General features: G+C 36.0%; 1 protein-coding gene across 1 annotated transcript in view; it reads left to right on the plus strand.

The window, feature by feature from the left end:
• The window catches only part of LOC101988739, a 78,932-nt gene that overhangs the window by 65,890 nt on the left and 4,946 nt on the right, over positions 1 to 8,096 (plus strand).

The following is an 8,096-nucleotide window of genomic DNA, read 5'->3' on the forward strand; positions in this document are numbered from 1 at the left end:
AGGGGAGCAAAGAAAAATGTAGAGCACAATAAATATCAATAAAATAAAAAAGAATATACATTTACAATATGATGAGCCATTTGTAAATTTGTAGATTGAGGCTATCTTATTCATCAACTTCTCAAGAGCCGGAAAGAATGAGTATAGGCTAGTGAATCTTGTTTTAGGAGGAATAAGCATTTTAAGTTTGTGAAAAACTTAAGGTACCATATACACTCAAGTATGTAGATAGAACATGCTGTGCTAGTTGTATTAAAGTTTTTATATTCCTTCTCAAGTGTATTGTGCACATGTGTCTGTTCATCTTCCCAACACAACACAAACACAGTAGACATGAGATCTAGTGACAAGGGGGCTGACTTAAGTATTTAATCCAAGCACTTCCTATCTGATTCGTTCAGCTCACATCTAATGCACCACAGTTCATGCAAGATTGGTTACTGCTTGTTTCTTCCAGCTACCTGCTTGCAAGCTGCAGTGGATTGATCAGGTTGCTGTTTGGTCCTCCCTTTCCTTTTGCTTCACTTTGTTGTCTGTGCACACTGTGCTCTCTCCTGGAAATAATATTACAATCCTTTGTTAAATATATTAGCAACTAGGAACAAAACGTGTCCCTTACCTAATTTCTAGTCTTTTTTTCAGACAGAGAATTTCTAAGTATTTCTTAGTGAACCTTTTATTAAAGTTGAAATATTTGTTTCCCTTCAGCAATTTCCTAGGAGAGAAGAATTCACACGTTATTATATAAATCTGAAATACAATAGACAGATCAATTACTTCAAATAAAAAAAATTAATAGTCAACAAGAATAAGTTAATCATTTATTTTTGTGAAAAAAATCTCAAATACCTGTTAAATTAATCATAGTTTCTTATATTACTAAGTTTAACAATCAGTGACTGTGCTCCTGTGTGAAGCTATGTGTGTTACTTAATATATGCTCCGGGGCCTAGTGCTTTATTATTTGCTTTATTCCCCCTTTTAATTATAACTATTCATAAAAAATTCAATTCTATCCAAGTTAAAGAATTAATGATACAGTCTTTTTATATTAAATGCAAGGGAATCAAAGTTCAGTCAAGTATTTATTTTATTCTTTGATTTTTAATTAATCAAATTCTTTATTTTAAACTATTTGGATCCCTGAAAAGTGCAGAGATGTATGCAATGAATGTATCTTTTTTTAAGCATTTATAAATTTTGGCAGTTTTAATGTAAGTATTTACATCATTCTACAAGAGTTCCTCCTGTTAGTTGTCCTGTTATACCATAACACTCTCCAAACTCCACATCTTTTTTTTTATAATTTATTATTGTTACAAATGTATGTAAATGTTCTGAGTGCATTTAGTATCCATGTTAAGGTATGGCCTCCTGGGATTGAATGACCTATCAAATATATTGATCTTTTCTATCCCATACTCATTTCTTTACCTTTCTTCCCTACAAATTTTCATACACAACTCTGTTCCAATTCCATATCTATTTCTTAAAATTATTTTTAGTATCCCTCATAGACCAATGTATTGTCCTCGTGTACACTGGTGTGAAGTCATCCACGGAGGCACAGGCAAACTGCTAATGGTCCTGTCCCAAAAGAAAATAACCATCCCTCTCCTAGCAACCATCACCTACATTAATAGATCCTCAGCTTGAGGTGCATGCAGTCTGGGGAACTCCTTCCTCCTGTTATGTTTTAAAATGCTTGAATATTATGCAGATTACCTGCAAGTGAGCAGTGCTTTTCTGTGCTCATGCATCTAAGAGTCACATTATACCCAGAGGAAAGAATTTAGCAGCATTCCTTCCCATCCCCTGGCTCTTTCACTTTTTCCTTCTCTCCTGCTTGTGGTGTTTTGAATGTGTTGGGGGACACTAACATATATAAGGCCAGCACCCTTGGTTGTTATTTTTGGCACTTGAAATAGTAATTCATCTGTGCATTAAACACTACTCTTACTTCTTAAACCCCCCCCCCTTTATTTTTTGGCTGAGAATATTCTCTTCAACAAGTCCCCTTCCAACTTTTGTGATTTTAATTTATGATAGAGCATATTGCTGGAGCATAGGTGAGAGGTTCGGCTTGAACAATATTCGTGAATGTATTAGTGGCTATAATACTACAGACAATGACGGCAGTTTTCTAGAGTTCCAATGTGCTTCTCACTGACAGAGAATAAGACATGAAAATAGACATCTGAGTATTTCCAGGGCTCAATACATTAGTCTCTCAGCTATCACGCAGGCCATAGCAAACCAACTGGGCAACATGTCATCTATCCAAATCAGTTCTCTAAGTCCTTTAAATGGGTGAATTCGTTCATTACTTCTAGTGCCGGGCACCGCAACCCCGTGTCTGCGCACTGTGCGCTGGCACCCAGTTCGCGAGCTTCTGGCACGGGAGCTGGAGGTTAAAATGCACAGACACACAGAGAGAGACAGAGACACGGGTCAGCCTTGAATTCCCCAAGAATGCCCCCTTTATTGTGTTCAGGGGCAGATTATATAGAGATAGCCACGCCCCAGCCAAACCCACCAGAAACCACTCTCCTGTCATCAGGAACTCCTGAAGGTCTCCTGCTCAGAGCAGCTGTAGGCACTCAGACCAGGGGATTACCAGAAATTCAAGATCTGGGGTCTCACTGATCCCAACATTCTAGCAGACTCAGGAAGTGGGCACATTGCATATTATTTTCTGTCTACCATATGACGTTCATGAGGTTCAAGAACACACCTGAGTTTTCCTTTACTAGATCATGGTAGGTAGGAGCAGTGAGATTTAAATTTTACTATACTATTTTCATTACCCAACAGGTATCAAATGCAAATAGCTTCTCTGTTAATAGTGGGACTTTGTGCCCATTTCCCCTTCTCAGTGTTGAGATTTTTATCCAGTTTGAACCTAGGCAGGTCTTGTACTTACTGCTATGCATTCTGTGACTTCATGTCTACCAGTCCTGTTGTATCAGGAAAATATTAGTTGTCCCTAAAAAAAAACCCCAACTTTTTATTAATTTTACATTATGCATTTCAATCACACTTATCTCCCAGTCCTCTCACATCTGTCCTCTGCCCGTGCAACCCCTTCCAAAACAAAACCAAATTTAAAAGAAAAAACACAAATAAAACAAAGAAACAACACAAAACAAAGGAGAAAAAAACAAAAAATAAAATAGAGACAGATACATAGATAGAAAATAAATACATAAATGCATAACAACTAACAAACTAACTAAAGAAATAAATAGAAGAATCTCATCATGAAAATTGTGGAGTGGCCCATTGAGTCACACGGCTTGCCCTTTAGTCCAGTCGTCTTTACTTGCAAGTGTTCATTATTACCAGACTTTGGTGTAACTTGAGGTCTCTGACTTCTGGCTTCTGCTATGCCACCAATATGGGCTCTCATTAGGGCTCCTCTTGGATATCCTGTTGTCTTATGTCCCCAAGACTGTGCTGTTTTGGATCTGTAGTTTCATCATCTTCAGTTAAGAGATGGGCTAATTCATAGCTCTAGTCTGGCCAGAGTGGTGGCTGGGTTGGTCAGCTCGCCAACTTTCCCTTGGCTAGCTCATCCAATTCCGGCTACAGCAAGGATCAGGGGCAGTTTCCCTGCTCACAGGCTCTCAGATCTGGGTCTTCCATACTCACGCGAGCAGTGCCAGCTCTACTGCTTTGCTCAGGTGAGGCGCAGGGCCCTCTCTCCAAAGTTCTGCAAGGGCTTGGGTGGAGGTGTTCACCTTTCTGCTTTCACGTCCTTGTCTGCTTACCTTCATCTGTTCTAGTGGGCTGTCTGAGTGATGGGTACACTTGTGGTAAGGGGTGTGGCCATCTTTCCTGAGTGCAGGGTGAGGGGATGTCAGTTCTCCACTACCAGACAGTGCCAGCTATCCTGCTGCAATATCCAGACGGGGCAGGGCCAGTTGTTACAGGGCCAGTGAAGAGTAGGGTTGGCTCAGCACAGCATGGTTCCAATGACCCTCTGTGCTAACACAGGCCAAGGGTAACATCACAGACCCCTGCTGCAATGGGACCCAGACATAGACATAGCCCTGTGTAGCAGCTCTGGTCTGGGTGCCACCATGACCCTGGCAGCAAAAGGAACAGAATCAGTATTACCCTCAGGCACCAACATGAAAATCTGTTTCCATAGTCATCAACCACCCCTGGCTTCTACAATCTTTCTGTACCATTTGCGTAGATCCTTGAATCTTGAGAAAATGGGCACATTTCTGTTTAGGCCTGAATGCTTCTAAGTTTTCAGTCTCTGCAATTTGTTCTAATGTGTAGATATCAAATACACGCCAATGCAGGTCCATGCCCAGATATGCTAACACAAAATGGGCTCCATGACTTTGTGTGTGTGTGTTTGTGTTTATATGTAAGTGCACATGCACCTTTAGTTTTGTTTCTGAACCTTTTCTCATTGATACATATCTCAATATAAAAATCGTATATAGTTTCTCTTCCTTGATTTTTTGAGAGAAAGAGAGAGAAAGCACATGAGGTTGGATGGGTAGGGAAATAGAGAAGATCTAGAAGGAGTTAAGAAAGGGTGAAAGAATATGATCAAATTTTATTGTATGGAAAAACTTTTGATAAAATACAAGGCTTATATTGACCATTTGTATCCAAAGGAACTTTTGATAATAATCGCACATTAGATGCTTTGTAGTAAATTCCAGTTCATTTCAAAATACTGAAGAAGCATAAAAAGGAGTCTGAATCTAGATATTTAATATTTTACACAATGGATTACTTACTACACAGCAGAAAAAATAATGACACCTTGAAATTTGCAAGCAAATGCATGAATATAGAAAACATTATATTGAGTGGGGTAACCCAGAACCAAAAAGACAACTATCATATGTACTCACTCATAAGTGCTTTAGACATAAAGAAAATCAGCCTACAATTCACAATCCCAGATAACCAAGACAATGAGAACACTAAGAGAGCCATACATGGATCTAATCTAAATGGGAAGTAGAAAAAGGCAACTTCTCCTGAGTAAATTGAGAGCATGGGGACTATGAGAGAGGGTAGAAAGGAAGTGGGGGAGGAAGGGAGGGGAACAGAGAAAAATGTATAGCTCAATAAAATCAATTAAAAAAGAATAAAAGTAAAATATTTTCCACTAGAGGAAGAATGAGAGAGAAAGGGGATAGAAGCTGGAATAGTTTATAGTTTTCTACTTCATGCTATGAAAACAATTAGAACAGTGTCATGTAATATTTAGCAGAAGAACAGTTAGGTTGATTTGGGCATTATATTTTCTGGTTCACTTTAGTATATATATACTGAATATATATAATCTGATTGAATAAAAGCAATGAGCTTCACCAAGGAAAAACATCCATTTAAAAAGATGAATCATTATAAATGAACTGCCTTTCATAATTAGCTGACCAGTCAATATGCTGAAAATTCATTTTATTATTGATCAAGCTAGTTTTGGTTGAGCATGCGCTGTTGTGCACCTGGAAGTCAGAGGAAGGCACCTTATCTATAGCTCCTGGGCAGTCAATGATGAAGAAAAAAAATCCAAAATTAGTCTAGGTTTAGGGGTTAGAATATCAAAATGCAGTGATAATTTGTGGATTTTTTTTAGGTGTCAGAAATCAATGCATAAGAAATCCAAAATGAGTTTCCTGGTGAATCATGCATGTTAAAACAGACAAAAAGAAAATAAATTGTCACACCTTGGAAATCTATGATAGCAAAGAAATTATTTCAATGCAAGTTCAAATGACAAATTGATTTTTCCCTCTAAAGACCTCTAGTGTGTACATCAAACAATAATTCATCTAACACTGATTAATTAGTTTGGGAGGGGGTAATTTCATGCATGCCTTTACAAAAGCTATCTGTATTTTTTTTCTGTAACCAGGAAACACCTATTAAATTACAGTGATCTTTTAAAATCAAGGAGCTGAAGATAATAAATAATTAAAAGGATTTATTAAAACATCATCTGGTATCATGAATACTGCAACATTCTGAATTTCTTTTAAATAAAATATGCATTTTTAAATACAGAAATCTATAAATTTTAAAAATTTATTTCATATCTAAATTAGTGTTACTGTGCTGTTAGACAATCATAAAGTTAAAATGAGACTTTTTACATTAAATTAATATTTCACTAAGTATGATAGATATTTTAAAACAAAGTAAATAGAATTATTTAATACTTCAAGATAGATGCCTAATGTGGACTTTTCTCTATGCAAACATACATATATACATATTAGTACCTGCATGTATACATCTTATTACATATGTGAATATTTTCATGCACAGATATGCAAACCACACATAAATCATGCTTAAAAAGATTAAATGAATAAACAAGTAAGATTGTACCATAATTCACAGAAAGACATCAAGCTTCTAACAGATAAGTCAATGGAAGACAGTTTAAATCCAAATCTAAATATCAAGTACAGAAGACCTCAGGTTCAATGAACCTTTATTTGCTAATTGTTTTTAGTACTTATGAATAAATAACTTTAAATCATTTAAACTCTCCAAGAATTTAATAAAATTATTAGTGCCTTAATTTAAAACATCCCCATAAACTTTATGGCAAATTCTATCATAGAAATTGAACACAAAGAAAACGTATTCCCTTGTAAATACAAACATAATCTCACAAGACAGTCATTAAGGTGTTGAAATATTGTATGTAAAAGAATTCTATGACTGGATTAAGTTGATTGTGTTTTAGCATCTCTAGTGAGGTACAGCAGAAGGAAAGAAAAATACTGAACATTAGTATTGTGACCATCACAATTTAGTCATTATTTTAATTACCAATCTGTTTCAATTCTGTATCTCTTATTTGGCAATTTCATACATGTATATAATGTATCTTGATCACCTAAAAGTAGGAAAGAAATATATTATAGTGTGTATTTCTTTTACATGCTAACCTGAGGATAAAAATCCAACCAATATTTTTGGTTTTAATAAAATAATAATGTTATTCAGCATTATATGGGAAGTTAAAGGCTTGAAATAAAAGTTAAAAAAAGATCCATTTATTCTAATGCTTTTAAGAAAATATTTAAATTTTGCTTTTCAAAAAATTTCTAACAGAGGTATTAATACATAGTATATCTTAAAACTAAAGATTACCAAGGGAAAGTAATGTATTGCAAAATAAGTATTAACTTTATACTAGTTAGAATTGCAGTACATTGTGTTCCAGGCTTGGGAAGGTCCTCTGTTGTGATGACAACTGTGAACTGTCAAATGAAGTATGAAGATGCTGTTGAGTTTACAAGACACAAATGAAGAGGAGCACTGAATTCCAAAGAGCTGTTTTACTTGGAGAATTGCAACCTCTGATGATATTATGCTTCAGAGAAGCCAGTGGGCATTGCTGTGCTCAGAGGACATATAGAAATGCTTCCCAGATTGGGGCATTTAGAGTGAACTCTTGGTACCTGGAAATGTGAATCTGGAATCCTACCTGTGCACACAAATTAGTGATGATTCAGTATTTTCAATTCAGAATTTAAGGAAACATTTAAGCACTGAAAATCAACATATTCTTAAATTAGAGAATTCACAGACATAAATTCTAAAGTAATTGTTACAATTATTATAAATAATAGATGTTAATATATTGATTTATTCATAAAAGTACAAACTGTAGGTTTCTGATTTCATTTTAAAAGTCTCAAAGTGTACTAAGCTTTAAATATAGACTGATAAGTTTATAGTTAAAATAAATTACATATCAGAGTATATAATTGTAGGTGTAAGTCACAAACAATGCCACAGCAGTTTGGAATTATAATTAATAGGGTAGTATTTATTTAAAAGGGGAAAAAACTTACAGATCACCGTCAGCCCTCTGTACAACCAGGAAAGGAGTCTAGTCGCCAGCCGAGCAGGAAGTGAAGAGAGCGAGAGAAGGAAGTGGCCGCTTTTTTAAAGGGAGAGGGACCACGCCCCAATGGGCGGGTATCTCAGCGGCTATAGGCTGGAGGAGCAGAAGGACCTCCCGCAACACCTCCCCCTTTTGTTTAAGTAAGAGAGTTCTAAACCTACTATGAAATTATATACAATAAGTACAAATATCC

The sequence above is a fragment of the Microtus ochrogaster genome, linkage group LG1 (genome assembly GCF_000317375.1).
Source record: "Microtus ochrogaster isolate Prairie Vole_2 linkage group LG1, MicOch1.0, whole genome shotgun sequence".
In the NCBI taxonomy this organism is placed as follows: domain Eukaryota; kingdom Metazoa; phylum Chordata; class Mammalia; order Rodentia; family Cricetidae; genus Microtus; species Microtus ochrogaster.